The sequence below is a fragment of the Ruditapes philippinarum genome, unplaced genomic scaffold (genome assembly GCF_026571515.1).
Source record: "Ruditapes philippinarum isolate M1 unplaced genomic scaffold, ASM2657151v2 ctg3164_1_1_1_1, whole genome shotgun sequence".
In the NCBI taxonomy this organism is placed as follows: domain Eukaryota; kingdom Metazoa; phylum Mollusca; class Bivalvia; order Venerida; family Veneridae; genus Ruditapes; species Ruditapes philippinarum.
Window position 1 is genome coordinate 39,567 of NW_026860755.1, and position 24,084 is coordinate 63,650.

The 24,084-nt window shown below is 31.9% G+C and overlaps 1 long non-coding RNA gene across 1 annotated transcript; it reads right to left on the bottom strand.

Annotated features, from left to right (window-relative positions):
* Positions 1–10,021: 10,021 nt before the first annotated feature.
* Positions 10,022–13,349, bottom strand: LOC132713286 (uncharacterized). The gene is made up of 4 exons (XR_009623429.1): positions 13,234–13,349; positions 11,738–11,842; positions 10,630–10,771; positions 10,022–10,113 (listed from the first exon to the last, which is right to left on the bottom strand). It is a non-coding gene; the product is annotated as an uncharacterized LOC132713286 (long non-coding RNA).
* Positions 13,350–24,084: the final 10,735 nt, after the last annotated feature.

Consider the following 24,084-nt stretch of genomic DNA (forward strand, 5'->3'; position numbering starts at 1 on the left):
TTATTAATGTGTCACCAACAGTACAAAGCGTGTGGGGAATAATATCTGAACGTCGGTAAAATCATGGGTAAATAATTGCACTTAATCTTTTTACAAAAAGAACCTAGGGGCCCACATATCATTAGTTAAAATGTTATCCACTCTAGATTCCATTAAAAATACAATTGAACGATGACACATAGAAAAGAATTTAACCAAAGCAATGTTTTTTCCCGTTATTCCATTATATCAAAATTTGATAAGATAATGAATGAATGGAAACGAATTTGATGATGACGGAATGACAGAATGACGGAAGGACGGAAACAGGGTAACACTATATGCCCTGGCCATTACATGGCGGGGCATAAAAATGTTGAGAATCTGTATGCCCATAGAAAATAATGCACAACATTTTATTTAGGTTTTGCCTCTTTATATGTTTGAAGAACTGAAATCTTTTCTATTGAAATAAACAAAGAAACATGCTACATCCATATTAGACTCAGTACAGAGTACATCTATGTTGAACATTATTAAAGTTCCAAACAATTCACTTTATTAACACAAACTGGACACTGTTTTCTTTCATTCTGTAAAATTGTGAAACATTACATGACTACATGTTGGAGTTTTGTAAGTAGCATACTTAACAGATCCCCCTTGTTGGTGATGTATGGTCAATTTGCATGTATATTATAATCTATGGCTGCAAGAAGATTGTGCATCCTATAAACAGGTGGTGTGTAAGCAAATCTTTTGGTACAATACATCAAAATGTGCTGTTGAAACCCCTACATGCCAGCTGTACTTTTAAAAATGAATACAAAGAATGAAAAGATATTTTCATTTTAAATGATTTTTAGTAAGGAAAACATCCTTTTACATTAACATATTCATATGCTTGATATAATCTCTGTATGTAAATAATTATCTTTGAAAAGATTTTACACAGCTCTATCCTTCAATTGATAAGTGCAATAAAGGTGGCCAATTAATTTATACATAATGGTTGTAGCGTCCATTTGCGTTAACATATAAAGGTGCTGTAAACATTAAACATTCTATAATCAATAGACATATTGAGCTTTGTATTAATCAGGACATATACTCCTTTCCAGTTACGAAAATAAATCCTTTTTTTAAAAATTTCACTCAAAACTGCTAGCATATCTTAACAAAGATAGACAATATCTCTTTGCAGAATTAATGGTTCCAACATTGGAGCCATTGGCTTCAACTTTTTGATTGGGCCAATCTGGTGGTGCAAACTAAAATTGCCCCAGGGGGAACCCTGTCAATAAAAAATTTCTTTTATTGTACCTGATGAGAACATACCTGCAGTTGAGATATTATGTCATCTTATTCAGAACACCAGCCAGATCTTTCAGACTATGTGCATCTTATTTCCTTTGCAGCCATGGTTTGTTCTGGTTTCTAATGGGCCATGATTGTACTAGGCATTGGTGTATTCCATCATCTGAAAACAGAATCCATTCATGCTCAATAACTATAAGATTGATGCAGACACTAAAATATATTATTCCCTGAAATAAAATATCAAGACAAATAAGCATGCATTAAAAATGGCAAAGAAGTCAGCCTTCAACAAGTTTTATGAAACATAACTAAGCATTTCACATTTATTTTACATATAAAATGCTTACCATTGTAATAGATGACCAAATTTACTTTATATAAGTACTATACTTCTATTTAATTCTGATTTCTTAATTTCCATTATGCTAGTACTGATACTTTACAATCAGTTTTGAAACACTATACGATCACTTTTGAAACACTATACGATCACTTTTCTTGTTTAAAGTTAGGCAATATTATTACGCTGCTAAACAATAAGTATTTGGAATCATTTGGCACTTTTGCCAACTTAAATTTATCCCATTCTGTATGTTAATTGCTATTAACAAGTGTCCTGTTAATTAACATGTTTATGACGTCACTTTATGACGTCAAACTTGAACGAACACTTGGACGTGAAGGTTTGACGTCATAAAAGACCAGAAGCGCTCTGACCACCATTGCGGTAAGCCGTTGTTTTCATTTCTCGGAAGTTTTCCGATTTTCTTTTATTTCCCCTACCTTATTTATTTTATATGTATGTTAATTATGAAATATGATGACTTAAATATTTAATACAATTCATAAAACTTACATTTGCCTTTATTCTCATTTCTTTTGTTTAATTTACACAAACGGTCCTGTGATATCGAACCGAAAGACTGTTCCCCGTTTACACTGGTGCACCGTGACCAGGATCGTTTGTGCATTTATATATTATTATCATATATAGTAGTGTACTGTACATATAAATTTAGATCTACCATCAGTATTTTACCGTATTTATTTTACTAGATCTAGTCTGTACTTCAATAATTATGTTCAAAAGTTTGCTTGACTTTCTCACGCCATGGAGAGGTAACTCCAGTAAATCCGTAATGCAAACTCCAAAAAGAAAATTAGATTTTAATGAAACAGAGCAAACCTTGCCGGACATTTGGCACGATGCCTCTACAATTCCACAAACAGCAATGTCCATGAATAGTACATCTAGCTGTCAAAATGGCTACGACACTAATGTAAACAGTAGGCCTACACGTCATCATTGTGACGTAATAAACCAAAATCAATCGATAGATTTTAATGAAGGTATAACGCCACTAAATCTTGGCTATCGCCAATTTGAGAACTTGCCTCGTCGTAGAGAAAGAGAGCCCGATAAATTCAATGGCGAATCTGATTTTGGCTTGTTTATTAGCCATTTTGAACAGGTCGCAAATTACAACAGGTGGTCTGAACTTGACAAAGCCCAAAACTTGGCAATTTGCCTCAGAGGCCGTGCGCAATGTGTTTTGGAAGAATTGTCTCAAACAGAGTTGAGCCATTATTCTTGTCTGAGAGAAGCTCTCAATAAACGTTTCAACCCAAGTGAAAGAACCTCGAGTTATAAGTTTGGAATTTAGAAATAAGAGGCGAAATAAGCAAGAATCCCCTGCTGAATATGGTTATATAATTTAAAGCGTCTCGGTATAAAAGCTTACCCCCGGACAGGCCGCACAAAACATTAGAAACCTTAATTGTAGATCAATTTATAGAGGGATTAAATAGGTCAAAACTCAGACGCCACGTGCAATTCGGGCACCCTTCTTCATTAGATAGTGCCATTTCTCTTGCAACAGAATTTGAGGCATTTGACTCATTTACGACTTGTAAGCCTAGTAATGAAGAATATATCCGTCCCGTACAAAATCAAGATGTAAATACGCAAACATCGCTAGAGAAACTTGTCTCTTCTCTAAATGATAAAATTGATTTACTTTCAGTTAATAAAATATCAGGTAATAATAAAAGACAGGGCAATAGATCCGCTCGCCGTCAAAGAGTATGTTATAATTGTCACGAAGAGGGTCACATTAGTACCTACTGTCCGTTAAAACAGAATAGATCAGTATACAATCAAGATAATTACAACCTTGGCAATGCGCCAGCGCAGTCTACATGTACGCTTCCTAATGAAGTTAAAAATACCACAAATCAAAATTCGTTAAACTAGAACGGGCTGAGTTTGAGGCCGAAAGCCCAGTCCTTTTGCAAAATTTTAATTGTGATTCAAACATAAGGCCTTCTGTTAATGTTAGAGCTATTTCACAAGGTTGTTGGTTTCTACCCTGTGTTATTGATGGTAGTGAAAAGGATTTATTAATTAATTCTGGTGCGTCTTGTAGTATTTTGACTTATGACTGTTATAAATCCTTGGCTAGTTTGCCAACGCTTAATAAAATAAATGTTGTGCTTAAAGGCGCTGACGGTAGTCCATTGAATATTTTCGGACAATGTAAACTCAAGCTTAAAATTAACGGTCGTATGTTTGAACACAATTTGGTTGTTGCCCAGTTAGATAAAAATGGTGGTTTATTGGGCCAGGACTTTCTAGAAAAATTTGATGTTACTACTAGTTGGGGCAAGGGTATTCTTAAAATAAGAAATTTTAAAGTGCAGTTGAAAAGAGAAAATACAAATGTATGCACTCGCGTTTCAGTTTCGGAAACAATCAGCATTCCTGCAAAATGTGAATTGTTATTAAAGGGTAAATTACTTGATTCATGGGAAAATGGTACTTTTGGTATCGTAGAACCTAATGATAAAATTTTGCAGCGTAAAGATCTATTTGTAGCCAGGTCTCTTGTAGAAAGCCACAACAAAGAAGTTGTATTCTCTATTTTAAATTTAAATTCAGAGCCTGTAAAGCTGAAACAAGGTTATGAAATAGCACATTTATCTCAAATGTCGTCGGCACAAGTAGTTTCACACGGTACAAATTTCAACGTTTCTATGGAAAATGATGTACTTCCGGAGCATTTAATGCCCATGTATGAAAAGTCTTGCGAAAATCTTTCGAAATCACAATCTGAACGATTGCGAAATTTTCTGATAAATTACCAAAATATTTTTGTAGGGCCTGATGGGAAACTTGGTTGTACTGATGTAGTAAAACATACCATAGACACCGGTGATAACCGTCCAATTAAGCTTCCTCCAAGACGTTTGCCTATTGCGCAACGTGAAGTTGCCGATAAAGAAATAAATGACATGTTAGAAAATGGTATAATTTCAGAAAGCAATTCTGCTTTTGCTAGTCCTATTGTCTTAGTACGAAAGAAAGATAATTCAGTTAGATTCTGTGTAGATTATAGAAAGTTGAATGATATTACGCGTAAAGATGCCTATCCTTTGCCTAATATTTCTGATTCCCTTGACCAATTGGCGGGTTCTTCATGGTTTAGTACTCTTGACCTAGCTAGTGGATTTTGGCAAGTTGCCATGGATACTGATGATAAACATAAAACTGCATTTGCGACGCACAGAGGCTTGTTTCATTTTAATTTTATGCCATTTGGGCTAGCAAACAGTCCAGCCACATCCGAACGTCTAATGGAACTTGTACTAAGTGGCCTGAGATTCGAACGCTGTCTGGTATATTTGGACGACATAATTGTATATGGCGACACATTTGAAAAAGCATTAGAAAACTTAACGCTTGTCTGCGAGAGATTAAAGTGTGCAAATTTAAAATTGAAACCAAAGAAATGTGTATTATTTCAGAGAGAGGTCGCTTATCTAGGCCATGTAGTATCTGGGGATGGGGTGGCTTGTGATCCAGCTAAAATAGATGCTGTTAAAAATTGGCCAAAGCCGATGTCTGTTTCTGATGTTAAAAGTTTTCTTGGACTTGCAAATTATAACGAGAAATATGTAGAAAATTTTAGCACAATTGCATATCCCCTTACACAACTTACGCATAAGAATAGCCGTTTTCATTGGTCCGAGGCATGTGACAATTCATTTACAACATTGAAGTCAAAGTTAATTGAGGCGCCAATTTTAGCGTATCCTACAACAGCAGGACGCTTTATTCTGGATACAGATTGTTCTAATTTCTGTATGGGTGCCATCTTATCACAAGTTCAAAATGGGGAGGAAAGGGTAATTGCGTACGGAAGTTCATAGTTCACTTAAATGGTTAAAGAATTTCAAAGAGCCCGAGGGTATGGTTGCGCGCTGGCTAGCTATTTTAGACACATATGATTTTGAAATTGAGCACAGAAAAGGAAGTTTGCACTGGAATGCCGATTCCTTTAGTAGAATTACACACTCAAAATGCAAGCGCGAAAATTGTACGGACTGTTACCCGATTAAAGAGAATAATATTTCTGTTGTTACTAGGAACCAAGCAAAGAAAAGTACATTATCAACTGAAATTGATACAAGTGCGAAATTCGAACCCGTGACTTCTGATATAAATTCTAAATCAAAATCAGGTAAAGGGCACGAAAAAGCAAATAAAGACAATCAAACTGAAATTAGTTTTATTTCACCAGAAAAATTTGTAAGAACATGGATTGACACTTGGTCAAATGATCAGCTTAGAGATTTCCAATTAAAAGACCCTACATTATGTCCCTTGATACATGCAATGCAATCGGACAAGGAAAAGCCATCCTTACCATCTATTTCGAAATATAGCCACGGTACTAAAGTTTTATTCAATATATGGCATGAATTGACCCTGGTAAATGAGGTTTTATATAAAATTTCTGATAAGGATATCGGAGGTAAAGTCAATCTTTTGGTTATCCCTAGCAATATCCGCAGATATATTTTTGACCAATTACATAGTAATAGAGTTGCAGGACACTTTGGTAGAGACAAGACTGTGAACGCCATTAAATCAAGGTTTTACTGGCCTGGTCTTACTATAGGTGATGTCTCTAGGTGGTGCAATGAATGTGATCTATGTTCTAGGCGAAAACCTGGCCCAGGTCGAGGAAAGGCCCCAATGAAAAATGTGCAATCCGGTTTCCCATTGGAACGTATTGCCATAGATATTCTTGGCCCTTTACCAACTTCTGACCGTGGTCATTCTTATATAATGGTTGTAGGAGACTATTTCACAAAATGGACAGAATCTTATGCTATTGCAGATCACACAGCACAAACTGTTGCAGATACTTTAGTGACCGAGTTTATATGTCGTTATGGTGTCCCATATTGTATACATACAGATTAAGGTCGATAATTTGAATCAAATTTGTTCAAAGCCTTATGCAAATTATTAGATATAGACAAGACCCGCACTACCCCCTACCATCCTCAGTCTGATGGAATGATTGAGCGTTTTAATCGTACATTGCAACAAATGTTGGCAATGTTTGCCAATTCAAACCGAAATGACTGGGATAACCATCTTCCTTATGTTATGTTTGCATATAGAACTAAAGTGCAAGATAGCACAAAATGTACACCATCTTTATTAATGTTTGGTAGACACCATCTTTATTAATGTTTGGTAGAGAAATAAATGTACCAATTGATATTTTGGTCGGAGATCCAAATCATAATGATATGTGTCCTATAGAATATGTACAGTGGGTTCAAACCGCTAGTGAGCAGGCTTTTTCGAATTTGCACAACAAAACTTGACTGGCTCTTTCAAGAGACAAAAGTATTATCATGACCAAAATATGAAAACTTAAAGTATTGAGGTAAACTCATGGGTATGGAGATGGTATCCGCCTAATGCAAATGTCAAATTAGGTTTAGGCTGGACTGGACCATATTTGGTTATAGGTAAACCAAGTGATGTGACAGTAAAAATACAAAAGGCTCTGGATGCCCCAATGATTACTGTACATGTTAATCACCTTAAACCATACCTTGGAGATACTTCCAGACTTACATCTTGGATACAACAAGATGACCCAAATAGGGAATTGGTAACCATACCAAGTCAAATTGTGTTATCAAATTTAGATTACGATGTAACCGAAAGTCCACCCAGATTCAATGAAAATTATGAAGATCTAACAGATAACTCCTTAAAAGTTATGACAGATCATCAAAACATTAAATTTACCAAAACTGGACGTGTGACAAAACCACCAATACGTTTATTGGAAGAAATCTAAGAGCTGTTTTTTTTTAGAAATAATTGCATAAAATGTAATAATTGTTATGTAGAGAAATATGTACCTAATTAGTTCATGCATTTAATTAAATGAATCATTATCTCATCATCTTTACATAAGATGGTATACTAAATAAAAATGTTAATAAAATTTTGCATGTTATGCTAATGACTTTATAATCTGTAATCCTTGTTACTCTTAAAAAAAAAATAAAAAAAAAGTTGTAATTTAAAATAAAGTTATAAAGTTATATGTATGTTATTAAGCAAAGTTATACAATGAATAAAACAATTAAGAATTTGATAGGCACTTTAAGTTTAAGATATATTGAACACAGAGTATCTTGGAATGTCATTTTCCAGTTGTTTCACAGCCTTGGAAATTGTTCAAACACTGTTGCATACTAATTAAAGTTTTCAAATTTTTGAACACTTTTCTGCTGTTTATCTTGTTTTTTTTTTAGATAATGTCACGTGCGGGATTTTATAAAGACGAACCCTGTGAGGTCAAAGGATGCAACTTTAAGCAAAGGTGAATAAGAAGTTACAAGCGCCACTATGAGGAGAGGCATAGGCCGACATGCTCGCAGTTTAAGTGTAACTTATGTGTTGAGAGTTCCCCTCAGTTTCTGAGAAGGGATAGTTTCGTCAAACATCTCAGGGGAGTTCATTTTCTTTCTGGTTATGCCCTTTCTTATCATCTGTCACTTAATAAACCTTCAAAATTATTTAATCCATTGTATATTCCTCCTGGAGATGTTCTTCCTCCTTCTCTTGGAGCTGGTCTCCAGCCATTCTTATATGTTAATATAAAAAAAACTAGAAGTGTGTCATCATGCAACGGATGCCCCCGCATGCAGCCAAAATTTCAGATGTTATAATATTTAGTTCCAAATTTGTTTGCACAAATAATTTTTTTCATTTTTAGTTCAAAGCCCTTAAAACTTTTCAATGTTAACACAAACCATTTCCATACAATGTTCAAGGCACTGAAATTATTCAGTCTTAACCTTTTGAAAATAGCATATTTCATATTTGTAGCCAAAATAGTGGCTACATACATTTCCACAAAAGTATGGGTTCTGAAACTGAAAGTTCAAAATTTTTCCAACATTCAAGAAAGATAAGTTTGTCCAAAATCATTGAACCATGACCAAATTCAAACTTAAACTGCTTATTCCTAAGATGTATCTATATTATTTTCAAATTGAAAGGGACATAACTCTGCAAAAAAAATCATCGAACCATGACCAAATTCCAACTTGACCTGCCCATTCCATATCCATATGTCAAGTTTGAGTTAAATATGTAACACTGTTGGGTAGATATGAACAGAAACTGTTAATTTCATATTATTTTCAAAGTCTGCCAAAAATAATTGAACCATGACCAAATTCAAACTTGGCCTGGGCATTCCAAAAACATATCCATATGTCAAATTTGAGTTGAATGTGTTGTACCGGTGGGGAAATAATACACAGAAACTGAAAATTTCATATCATTTTCAAAGTGAAAGGGGCATAACTCTGCCAAAAGTCATTGAACCATGACCAAATTTGAACTTGACCTGCGCATTCCTTTGACATATCCATATGTCAAGTTTGAGTTGAATGTGTTGTACCGTTGGGGAGATAAAGAACGGAAACTGAAAATTTCATATTATTTTCAAATTGAAAGGGGCATAACTCTGCCAAAAATCATCTAACCATAACCAAGTTCTTACTTGACCTGTATTTTCTCATGACATATCCATATGTCAAGTTTGAGTTGAATGTGTTATACTGTTGGGGAGATAATGAACGGAAACTGAAAATTTCATATTATTTTCAAAGTATAAGGGGCATAACTCTGCCAAAAATCATCCAACCATAACCAAATTCTAACTTGACCTGTATTTTATTATGACATATCCATATGTCAAGTTTGGGTTTAATGTGTTGTACCGTTGGGGAGATAATGAACGGAAACTGAAAATTTCATATTATTTTAAAGTAAAAGGGGCATAACTCTGCCAAAAATCATTGAACCATGACCAAATTCAAACTTGACCTGTATTTTTTCATGACATATCCATATATCAAATTTGAGTTGAATGTGTGCAACCGTTACTAAGATAATGAATGGAAACTGATGATGACGGAATGACAGAATGACGGAAGGACGGAACAGGGTAACACTATATGCCCTGGCCATTACATGGCGGGGGCATAAAAATGTTGAGAATCTATATGCCCATAGAAAATAAAGCACAACATTTTATTTAGGTTTTGCCTCTTTATATGTTTGAAGAACTGAAATCTTTCTATTGAAATAAACAAAGAAACATGCTACATCCATATTAGACTCAGTACAGAGTACATCTATGTTGAACATTATTATAGTTCCAAACAATTCACTTTATTAACACAAACTGGACACTGTTTTCTTTCATTCTGTAAAATTGTGAAACATTACATGACTACATGTTGGAGTTTTGTAAGTAGCATACCTAACAGATCCCCCTTGTTGGTGATGTATGGTCAATTTGCATGTATATTATAATCTATGGCTGCAAGATGTGCATCCTATAAACAGGTGGTGTGTAAGCAAATCTTTTGGTACAATACATCAAAATGTGCTGTTGAAACCCCTACATGCCAGCTGTACTTCTAAAAATGAATACAAAGAATGAAAAGATATTTTCATTTAAATGATTTTAGTAAGGAAACATCCTTTTACATTAACATATTCATATGCTTGATATAATCTCTGCATGTAAATAATTATCTTTGAAAAGATTGTACACAGCTCTATCCTTCAATTGATAAGTGCAATAAAGGTGCCAATTAATTTATACATAATGGTTGTAGGTCCATTTGCGTTAACATATAAAGGTGCTGTAAACATTAAACATTCTATAATCAATAGACATATGAGCTTTGTATTAATCAGGACATATACTCCTTTCCAGTTACGAAAATAAATCCTTTTAAAAATTTCACTCAAAACTGCTAGCATATCTTAACAAAGATAGACAATATCTCCTTTGCAGAATTAATGGTTCCAACATTGGAGCCATTGGCTTCAACTTTTTTGATTGGCCAATCTGGTGGTGCAAACTAAAATTGCCCCAGGGGGAACCCTGTCAATATAAATTTCTTTTATTGTACCTGATGAGAACATACCTGCAGTTGAGATATTATGTCATCTTATTCAGAACACCAGCCAGATCTTTCAGACTATGTGCATCTTATTTCCTTTGCAGCCATGGTTTGTTCTGGTTTCTAATGGGCCATGATTGTACTAGGCATTGGTGTATTCCATCATCTGAAAACAGAATCCATTCATGCCCAATAACTATAAGATTGATGCAGACACTAAAATATATTATTCCCTGAAATAAAATATCAAGACAAATAAGCATGCATTAAAAAATGGCAAAGAAGTCAGCCTTCAACAAGTTTTATGAAACATAACTAAGCATTTCACATTTATTTTACATATAAAATGCTTACCATTGTAATAGATGACCAAATTTACTTTATATAAGTACTATACTTCTATTTAATTCTGATTTCTTAATTTCCATTATGCTAGTACTGATACTTTACAATCAGATTTGAAACACTATACGATAACTTTTGAAACACTATACGATCACTTTTCTTGTTTAAAGTTAGGCAATATTATTACGCTGCTAAACAATAAGTATTTGGAATCATTTGGCACTTTTGCCAACTTAAATTTATCCCATTCTGTATGTTAATTGCTATTAACAAGTGTCCTGTTAATTAACATGTTTATGACGTTACTTTATGACGTCAAACTTGAACGAACACCTGGACGTGAAGGTTTGACGTCATAAAAGACCAGAAGCGCTCTGACCACCATTGCGGTAAGCCGTTGTTTTCATTTCTCGGAAGTTTTCCGATTTTCTTTTATTTCCCCTACCTTATTTATTTTATATATATGTTAATTATGAAATATGATGACTTAAATATTTAATACAATTCATAAAACTTACATTTGCCTTTATTCTCATTTCTTTTGTTTAATTTACACAAACGGTCCTGTGATATCGAACCGAAAGACTGTTCCCCGTTTACACCATTAACCTATGAAGCATTCCACATTATGCATCAAAACATCTTGCATGCATTAATTTTCTTGCAACAAATGACAATTATGTATTGCTATCTAGAATTTTATCTAAATATTTCTTGAGCAACAGAATAATCGTATAAAATATCAAACATTCAAACAAAATCAAATATATAATAATTGTTTACTTACCATGAATAATTTATAGTCTGTAGCAGTTTTATAACTAAACCAGAAATGAATGGTTGTGTCTCAATTCAACTCCAAAAGGATTTTATTGGCTTTCTTTAGTACTACCTGAAGATTAAACCATAACTTGCTTAAGATTTAGAAAAAAAAATCAAATGTGGAATTCCTTTTCATTTTAGCAAAAAAATATTCTACATAAGAATTGTATATATTCAGTCTTCACCAACATTTACTATAGGACATGAATCTTCCCTTGTTATTAACAACAAATACAGCAGTATTGCATGTAGTGATAACACCAGTCTATTAAAAATTCTTTGTTTAAAAGGGATATAACTTAAGAAAAATATTGTTTTCACAGTCATTGAATTTAAGATTTTGAATTCACTGGCCCCAATTCCAATTTTGAATTTATTCTACTATATATTTAACTACATTTTCTTAAAATTTACACTGGCCCAAACTAATTTTCACTGGCCATGGGCCATCGGGCCAGTGCTAAATTCAATGACTGCTTTCATAAGAACATGTATGCTCCCCTGTTTAACAATTACACTTTGTCCTGATAAGCAAGTCTTTCAAGTTTCATGTTGATACATTTCAAAATATTTAAATAATGCAATGGTATGCCGTCGGACATAGAAATCTGACATAGAATGTAATAGCTTTGAAAAAAAAAGAAGCTAGAAATTAGAAATCCATGATGTTTGATTCATGTAACTAAGAAAGTATACTCCACTTTTGAGGAATCTGTAACTATTTTGTTGTATGGTCTGAGAATTGACTACATAACAGAATCCTTTCCAAAAACCATATATGAGCCGCGTCACGACAAAACCAACATAGTGGGTTTGCGACCAGCATGGATCCAGACCAGCCTGCGCATCCGCCAAGTCTGATCAGGATCCATGCTGTTCGCTATCAGTTTCTCTACTTGTTATAGGGTTTGTAAGCGAACAACATGGATCCTGATCAGACTGCACGGATGCGCAGGCTGGTCTGGATCCATGCTGGTCGCAAAACCATTATGTTTGTTTTGTCATGACGCGGCTCATATTTATTTTTTCACAAGTGGATTTAAGACCTATAATGACCCTCTATTTTTTTTTCACCTCAGTGAACAATTACCTATAATAATATTATGGAGTCATACAAATATCAAACTCATCATTTAAGATGACACCAAAATCTTTCAATTGGACCAAAATTAACCATGTAATGCATGTTTTTTTTTATTTTTCTTCTTCTAATACAGTATTATATGCCACTTAAATCATATGAATATCTGATCATGATATATATGGATCACATGTTGACATGTATATATCCATTAATTGGTTCAATAAACTAATAAAAAAACATGAATTCAGCAGTATTTAAGATTAATCAGTTTTTATATGAATTATTTAAGTAAATTAGTTATGCAAGTATATAGTTATATAGCAATTTTGAAAGGTATTATTATAACCTGTCACTTTCAACAAAAATGGTGTACTTACTCTCCTCTGCATATGCACTGAAGTCCAGGTCATCTTTGATGTCCCTGGTAGTGGTTTTGCAACACATGATGACGATGAAATTGATTTATTTCTGTAATTGAAAATATAGCATACTAGTACCATGGCCTAAAATCTTGACTATTCAAACCAATTACAATACTTGAATTGGTGCACTGCTTTTAAGAAAGAAGGGTTGTCAATAAGAATTATCTTACGAGCACAATTATGGTTATTGTCCATGATTATTTTTCAAATTGTGAAATGCTGAAATTTTACTGCAAAAATGATTCAAATGCGACAAAAATATTGATTTTTGTGCGATTTTCCAGACAACATTTTAGTTTTTCTACTTTATTTCTTTGAAGATTCGACAACCCTGTATAGTAGATCAATATATCAGACTTACGGGCTTGTTATTGCTTAAATGTCGGTCAAGGTTGCCCAAAAGCAAAAATATCTCAAAATCAAAGGATGTCACATTTATAAGACTACCCTTGATAGTTGAACATGCTTTGAAGAAATGCCTGTTCTGCTAGTCAATAGTTCTAACCCTTTTTGAGACACATGTGGCTAATCTATTTCACAGCATTGTAGTTACTAAACAATAATAAATGTGATTGGAAAATAAAAGTTATTCAAAATATAATTTTGTTGTGTCTTAAATGATTCTTAAAAGATAGTGATTGGCCATCTTAAACGATATTACAATGGTTACAATGAACATACGCCATAAAATTGTAAAGGATTAGGCTCAGCCGATCTTTTATTTAACCTCGTAACAATTTTTTTGGTACGAAAATTACAGTGAACGAAAACTTGATACACAGACGTGGATCTGCAAGCTTAATTTCTTTATCATAAGTCAAAACCATCCTAAAAACTATAACACAATATCTGTGTTTATATATTCGTAGGTGAATTTTTTCTATAAGTAGATCTAAGACCAAGAAAAAATTAAACGCAAACAAAAACTATGATCATCATCACCTCACCTGTCAATCAGATAACAACTTCACGGTCGCTGTTGGTTTTAATTACCCTTTTTAGAACTTTTCATCGCTTTCAATCACTACCGGAGTATATCCTTGATTGAATTAAATCACAGTTTCTTTCCACTTTTCGCTTTTTCCTTTTCAAATCTCAAAATTTGTTTCTCTTAACGTGACACACCTTTCGTATTGTCCGCCGGTATGCCTAAAATACGAAAGTGAGATTTTTGACGAAAGTGAGCGAAAGTGAGCGAAAATGACTTTTAAAATAGTAATTATAACATTTTAATAAACTTTTTAAACAAACTTGCAGTTTGTAGACGTATATTATTAGAAAATAATTATATTTATTAACAGAAATAATCATTATGATGATTTAATCGCTACTAATTTGCATAATTTCTATACACAAGTTCTTATATCTTCCTTTCGCTCACATTACAAATTCACACATAATCACATTGATTAGAAGTGCAGTGCAAAGAACAGTAACTCTGCCTTGCCTAATTTTGGACTTTAAACTTTTTCCAGGGACATAACTCTAAAACTTCATGAGGTGTACTTTCCTGTGTCCAAAACCTATTCGGGGAGCATCACCCGGCTCAAACCGGGCTCTTGTTTAATATATTTTATTCATTTCTGAAAACATGCGTCTTTCAGCGCTATATTTGACATTTTTGAAGTCACTTTCGTATTTTTCAATGTGAGGGAAAGGAAGATCTTTTAACTTGTGTAATGCAAATAAAGGGTGGTTAAATCATCATTATGATTATTTTTAAAAAATAAATATAATTGACTTCTGATATTGTACATCTACAAATTAATTGCAATTTTAGTAATAAATTCAATTTAAACAGTATATTTGATATTTTGTAAGCCACTTTCGTATTTTTCAATGCAAGCGAAAGAAAGATCTCTGTATATAACTTGTGTATAGAGATTATGCAAAATAAATGGCGATTTAATCATCATAATGTAAATATTATCATTTTCTGATATTATACGTCCACTTTGTGCAATATTAGTAAAAATAATTTCAATTTAAACAGTATATTTTATAAGTCACTTTCGTATTTTTAGATGAAAACCAAAGGAAGATATAACAATTTGTGTATATAAATTATGCAAATAAAAACCGAATAAATCATCATTATGATTATTTTTTATAATAAATATAAGTAATTTCTAATAATATACGTCTACAAACTGCAATTTTATGCAAATAAAGGGCGGTTAAATCATCATAATGATTATTTTTAAAAATAAATATAATTGACTTCTGATATTGTACATCTACAAAGTAATTGCAATTTTAGTAATAAATTCAATTTTAACAGTATATTTGATATTTTGTAAGCCACTTTCGTATTTTTCAATGCGAGCGAAATGAAGATCTCTGTATATAACTTGTGTATAGAGATTATGCAAAATAAATGGCAATTAAATCATAATAATGATCATCTTTGAAAGTAAATATTATCATTTTCTGATATTATACATCCACTTTGTGCAATATGAGTAAAAATAATTTCAATTTAAACGGTATATTTTATATTTTATAAGTCACTTTCGTATTTTTCAATGTAAGCGAAAGGAAGATATAAAAATTTGTGTATATAAATTATGCAAATAAAAACCGAATAAATCATCATTATGATTATTTTTTATAATAAATATAAGTAATTTCTAATAATATACGTCTACAAACTGCAATTTTATTGTAAAAGTCTATAAAAAGGTTACAATTAATATTTTAAAAGTCACTTTCGCTCACTTTCGCTCACTTTCGTCAAAAATCTCACTTTCGTATTTTAGGCAAACCCATTGTCCGCCATTATTTTGGTTTGGTAAATCATATCACGTGACTCAGATCCGAACATTTACGGAAATAATCGAAGGGCTTCCCGACAAAATATAAATCTTATTTGACTAACCCTGTCAAATAAGAAAATGCATTTTTCATTTACGTCACGTAAGCACTACAGTGTTTAGTTGTCTCTTTCAATTTCACACTAAATTCCATTTTCAACTTGTTTGCTTCTTACAATTGTATAGAATTTCTTAAAGTATTGCATGTAAACAAAGTATGTATCCGCTGGTATTACATGTATAATGTGTACTGGTCTGAAAGTCAGCACAGATGATGCAGAATCTATTTTTAGCATAATGTTATCTTCTGGTCGAAGGCTATTACAATCTCATAGCAGGTTAACTCATATCGTGACCTAGAAAACTATGTAAACAAAACACAAGAATCGGAAGTAAAACTGACTTCCCTCAATAAACATTACCATGAAAGACTACATGGGGGTAAAGTGTTGAAAAACTCCCTTGTTAAATGCATTTTCAAAAATAGATATTTATAATACTAACCAGTGAACTGTAGTCTAGTTTATTAATAACTGCTGGATATTAAGCTAAACCCGCGGTATGAGTCACTAAAAGAGTTCTTATTTTAATAATGCGCGAGTTATTCTAAAGTCACGAAAAACTTTTGATGTTAATAAAAATGTTTTGTTTAATGGGAATATATTTATTTCCTGCTTATAATTTCTATGAATTATTGAGCTTACTCCTTAATTATAGCATAATTTGCTGTCCTACTTTTTCGACAGCGGTAAATCGTTTCAGCAGTTATTTGCATAATTGCGCAATAATACTGCGGGGCTACAGCGTTTTTATCAATCAAATACGTTTATATTTTAGCTTGGATAACTTAATTTGAAATTAAAAAGGCTAAATATGGAAGTTTTTAAGATATCCCGACGAAGTATGGGAGTTTCATAGGATCAAATTCATGTACTATTTCTTGGGCTGTTATTCGGTTGAGGATACATTGCGCAATTGTAGCCAACGAAATCCCATGTGTAGATGACATTAATATAGGTATACTCTAAAGAAATAATAGTATGAATATGCCTATTTATCACAACAATAAATAATATATAATTAATTGTTGTGATCATAATTTTATTCTTATAATATGTGATAAATGTACGTAACATAATGTGAAATAGAAATTAATATTATTTGATCTCAGAAAAAAAAATCTGTCCAGTATATCATATTTAAGAATGGACTTTAATGCCAGTTCTCAAGAAAATATATTTGTTTCCATCAAAGGACCCCATTGGAAATAAGTTCTCTATTTAATATTGAACTTTTAAGGGTTATCCTTTGTTGTATATATTGTCATGAAATCAAGTATATAGGTCAACATATTTTGTCCTAAGTTAAAATTGTGCTTGATACAAAATACGTGGCAATTGATCGTCATGTGAAATACTCGTCAAATATATATTTGTTACAGTAATATTCTATTAACTGTACATTAGATTTATTTGGAAAAAGATTTAACAATGACTAGACCAATCAGATTTACAGGAAAAAATTGTATGCAATAAAGTTTTGTATTGTATCTGTGCTGTTTCCAGTTTAGTTTTTACATTTGTGTCAAGGTAAACAATTGAGTCACCATTTTATTATAAATATTGTTACCGTTGGCCTAGTGGTGAAGACGTCCGCCTTCGGATCAACAGGTCGAAAGTTCGAGCCTCACATGGAGCGTTAATTTAAGGATGAATTTTTCACGTGGGACTCGTTCCGAAATTGCGCTACGTGAGCAACGTGGTAGTTAAAATGAATAGTTACCGATTTTTATCCAACTGGCGCCTGGCATAGTGATAAGAGTTGGGAGGTTAATGTTATGCAAGCAAACGGTGTCTCATAAGTCAGAAATTGCTGGCCCTTTCAGTAGGAATGACACCATATTAAACAAGGCCTTTACTTTTTACAGTGGCTGCATATTGTTTTGACATATTTAAGTAAACGCATAATATATAAATAATTACATAATTTTGCAATTTTCTTTACATGTCGTTTTTAAGCTGTCCATTGTTAGCATTGTCCATTGTTGATGAGAAAAGCATTGCATCCACACATATATTTCCATGCTTAATCTAAGGCCCTACTCCGCCATTAAAGCTTGAAAGTCGCCATATGTCCTTAACAGTGTCGGTGCGACATAAAACCAATGAAGTGTAAACCAATTTTATTCTTTCAAGTAATGGCGACCTAAACGGATCACTTCTCTGTCGTCTGTCTGTCTATCTGTCCGTCCGTCAGAAAACTTCTTGTCCAGACTACTCCACAAAAACTTCTAGTGTAGTTTCAGTCAAACATTTCATCAAGTCTAGCTGTGCATATCATCTGCATTTTCCGGTTCAACGATTTTTGTCAGAGAAATGGCCCTTCAATGGTTTTTATTTTTAAAATTTATCCAGACTACTATTATATACTAAAGCAATTTCAATGAAATTTTACAGGATTGATCTGTAGCTCAAGTTTTTGCGCATGTTACACGTGTTTTCCGATTGAATCATTAGGGTTGAGCTATGGATGGCCCTTGAATAACACGGTGTTGTTAGCATCTCTTATGCCACTAATACTATTTCAGTGAAACTTTAAGGATTGATTGGTGGCTGAAGTACTTGTGATATTAGACATCTTTTCTGCTTGAATGATTTTTGGCCAAGATATGGCCCTTGAATAAGAAAAGTTTTGCATATCATCAGCATTTATTTTGTTCATGAGTTTTTGTTGAGTAATGGCCCTTTAATAATTTTTATTTTTGAATATTTTCCGAAATACTACGCTCATACCACTAATGCAATTTTAATAAAACTTTATAGGATTGATAAATAGCTTAAGTACTTGCACATATGACACTGGTATTCCAGTTTAATGATGTTTAGCTAAGTTATGGCCCTTATATGTAAATTGCGTATTGCCTTGTTAATGAGTTGTGTGTCTCCTGCTACACAATAGCTGCAACATGCATTGGCTATAATGAGGCGACACATATGATTGTTAATAATAATCAATCAGGATAAATCTGCTACAATGGAATTACATGTATTTGAAATAATGATTTTAATAAAGTTTAATTCTTTTATTTAGAAAATATACGGTGATCATACATAAAGAAAATGAATCCAATGTAGACATACAAACCTGATACAAGCGTTCAGAAATGTCGTTTCTCTACAGTCACTGGCATTAGTGAATGATTTATCTAACACATTTAAGATAAAACATAGTAAATAACAATGTGCAGTTAAAACATTCACAATGGTCAAACGTTTTAAGATAGATAAATACAGAATCCCTAAAGAAAGTCCAATACGACAAAACTGTAAATGTTGCAGGCTCGGTTTGATTGAGCCTGTTCATGGACGGTAATGGAAAGTGCAAGTTACCGTCCACGCCCCCTAGCACCGGCTTAAGCAGAATTCAACATTTAAACATGAAATAGTAAAATTTCGAATTTAGAAACATCGGCAGATGTGTTCATACGGCGGTTATCATGGAACCTTCAATGTGACACTTCCGTGCCATTCCATGAAAAGCGGCGTATGGTCCCCAAGTAATAAAAAGCGTTAAGAGTTTTGTCTGTGTTGTAATTATAGTGATATCTATCATAGTTTTAAAAAGTATTATACATGTATTTCTTATTTTAATCATTTGGAATGTTTTGAATAAAAGAGTTTGGAATATATTCTTCAAATATATTTCAATAATGAAATTAAGTTACTTTCAAGTTTCAAATTATGTTATACATGCACGTAGTAAAATCTATTTGATGAGGAATTCAATCTGAAAATGATTTATTTCAGAAATAAACCCAAACATATATACTAACAAAAGTGCTAAGTATTCCGATTGTTTATATTAATTTCCTTACAAATATTTAATTGTCATTTTGTAACTTTAAATAAACTGATAATCGTGTATTTTAAGATTTTGAAGTAGATAAATGAATAAATAAATAATAATGACGATGATACTGATGATGATAATAGATAATAAAAAACACATTTGTACTGAAAATTTATATGGAAATTGTAACAAGTGAAGTTCGCATAAGCTTAATGATTTGTTGTTTTTAACGAATGATTGGTTCATATATAAATACAAAGGTAATTTGACTATGTGTACCTTATACAATTGTAAGTTTTATTTTAATATATACACATATGAATTCGGAGTACTAAGTGTTCAAAAATCGGAGTGCTAATTCTAAGTTTACAACTGATCCTCTATGTACATACCCTGAGAAAAAATATATTTCCAAATGTCATTTATATTTCTACAAGATATATAGACAAGATAAAAGATAAATACATTTCCATTCATAATATTGAATACATGAAAAATGCATTAAAGTATTAAATATATTTGGAAATATGAACGTGGTTTGATACATTTTGTTGGATATTAAGACGGTTAATATCTTAACGCATGGCTATTTTAACATGTTAACTTGTACTTGAACTCATAGTATGTAGTGTCTAAAATGTAGTGTATACTTGAAAGTTTAGTATAAAATTAAAACATTAGAAACTGGCTGTAAAATTTACTGCCTCCTATAATTCAATCGTAAATGTGCAATCTAGTTCTACGTATTTTCAGCAAATCAATACATCACGTTGCTGGAAAAATAATGCAATTCATTTAAGAACAGATACACAGTATCAACGTTCGTATATAGGTAAATAGTATATTACCTAAATAACATAATACATATATACGTTTATAATCATACTGTCAAGAATATTCGCAAATTTAAATTTACTAGGAATACAGTAGTTTTAAAGTGATCAAGTTTGCAAAAGTCATTAAACTATATTATTATTATGATGGTATTTGTAATTCCAATCTGTTGTAATCTTATTGTAATATTCATCGGCATGGGCACAGCACATTTGGTTCCAAATTCAATTATAAATTTATATTTCTTAAAGGATAAAAAATGCTCTATTGACTCTTTCATAGCAAATGAAAATATGGATCGACGAGTTATGTCTTTTAACATTAAAATGATTTTAAAAGATAAATACATTAATTTTGATTAAGGGCCACGTTGAAATTCTATGACTGTTTATCTACAAGTTAGAAATGCACACTCATACTGATAAAGTAAACGAAAAGAACTCATCAGAATTGTCAACATGCAGTATTATGAGGTTGTTATACATTGTTGATTTCAACCCTGAATTCTATAGAAAGAGTACACAACAGCCATATCTATAATGGACGAGGTGCTGGCCTATCCTGATATAGGTTTAGCAGCTTTTATGAGTCCAAAGAATCAGTTTTGTTCTCAACAATGTTTACTAAAATCTTTTTTTCACATTTTATGTTTGACATTATGGTAATACAACATCGAATTGATATAAGTTTTTTACCTTGAAAATTGAAAACGAGGCTATATTGGGTGTGATATGCACTTGATATGGATGTTTTGAACTCTAGAAGTGGAAACGAGGCTAAGTTGATAAGATAGTATCTGACAATGATTTCTATTGGAACAAACGTTGTTCAAACGCTGAAAGTTCATTGATTATATTTTATAAGGTGTTAAATAAAATATGAATATCAAATTTCAACTTTTCTTTCCAGATCAAATTAAAAACAACCAGATACTTCCATTACAAATGTTCAACGGACTAGAAAATCATCAAAACAATAAAGCATTTGTCATCACTTCTACATTAACCACCCAAAAAGATTCAGAGAATGATAGAGAACATCTTTATGAAGAACGCCGACACGCGATAAATGAAGGATGTAAGAAAATTAACCGCACTTAACTGGACAGGACGGAAATATCAAGTAGAACTACAGGACTGATAATCGACAAAATTCATTCCATCTATTATTGTCCAATTCAAAAGTTAGTTCAACGTTTTGGAAACGAGTGCTTACTGTTATGGCTAGCAAGGGTAAACTCAATTCACCATTTGATATTACTTTAGACGATGTAAGTTTGGCTAAAATAAATGATATCTCAAAGCGCAAGTTGAATAGTCTGAACACGAAAGGGACGTCGTTTATAGTCGCAAGAAACCCGTACGCTCGACTATTCTCTGCATATGAAAATAAAATTTATCACTCTAATGCGATGTTTTGGAAAGAGTTTGGCAGACATATAGTGCATGTTATAAGAAAAGACAAAATTGGGAAAACAACCAATCAAAATAGGCATAGAATAATTTCAGTAGATGATGAAAGTCAATCAATAAATTATGCTGGGAAAAGTATAGAAAGGACTGTACATGAAAATCATACACGTATAAATGAAGGCATTGGAAGCAAAATGAATGATATGAAAAAAGATGAAACAAAAAAGAAAAAGGAAAGCAGTGAAACTATGGCCGAAAAAATGAAGAAAACGGAAAATGAAGAAGTTATTAGTCATAGACAAATTATTGTGAGATTTGTATCAAGAATGAAAAGAGATAAACTACTGAGAAATAGGTAGTATTTAAAAGGAAGCAATATATTTGTAAGTGAAGATTTAACGCGTGTTAATATGCATGTTTTGATGGTAATCAAAAAGATTGATCCAACAAAGGTTATAAATGCCTGGTCAAAAAATGGAAAGATTTTCTATAAAAGCAGCAGTGGAAATGTGATCTTTGTGCCCTATCAAGAATATCATAAGTGGCTTAATATTTTGTGGAATAATGTCTAATAGATGAAAACAATATAAATAAAAGAGAAACATATAAAGTTTCATTATATATATATAATACATTATCAGAAAAATCAAGTCCCTGTGGAAAAATCATTTACAGGCCACTTCTAACAGTTAATACACAACTTCATGATTTTTGGTGTGTAAAAAAGTGTGAGAAATATCCTTTTTATAAAGACACTTTTTATTGTAAGTTAAATATAGTAAATACACAATTTCATGAATTTTGTACATTTTTTGATTGTTTTTGTTAATTTTGTATTTTGTTTTTTTGTTTTTTCATTTTTTATGTTAGAAGAATTACATGAGTTAAAACTGGGACCTTTTCTCACATGTTTTACGTGATTTTATATAATCTTTAGCCTACTATTTAGATTTTTTTTTTCTCATATACATGAAACTTTTTTAAGTTACTATAGTTTTTGGAGTTATACTGTTAAATAGATTGTTAAATAAAAGTCATTAAACATGTTTGCTAGAATCATAAAAAGAATACGAATATATAAGAACTAAACCAATTGTTATACTGCCATCTTTAAACTTCTATATGTATGTGTATGTGTATATGTATGTTTATATATATGTGTGTGTATATATATATATATATATATATATATATATATATATATATATATATATATATATATATATATTTATGTATATATATGTTAATATATATGTATATATCTGTGTATATGTGTGTATGTATGTATATGTATAGAATAATATAGTTTTGTTTGCAAATTTTGTTTATACACAGTTTGCAATAAATGAAAAGTTAAATGTCATTTGTGTTTAGTATGTTTAGGCATGTTTTGTTTATTACAAGTAACTACTGATTCTATATACATAGTACACTTATAAAGTATATTAGAAAGATAAACATCCTGTATTGTGATACCTTTTTTCACAATGTTGAAAAATTTTCAGAAAAATATAAATTTTAATTTGTTTCAATAGTTTATATATATGTATTGTCTTTGTATGAATTAAAGTAATGGTGTTATGTTTTTCAAAGAGAACAAACTTTGTCTCAAAGTTATCATGCTTACTTAGTGTATTAAGTAGATTAATTTTCCTTTTCATCCTATTTCCAAACATATGGAAGTTGATAAGTCTTTGCCATCAATAGAAACTTTTTCAAAAGTTGTTTAGCATGTCAGTAACTGTTTTTTTATTTGTTTTTTATGTTGTTTTTCTTTCCCTTTTTTGTTTTAGACATACCATATGTTTTGTCTATGACAAAATGATTTTTTCCTTTTGTATGTCTTTGAGGTTTTCGAACTTTTTTATCCTTAAAAGACACACTTAAGAAGGAGACTG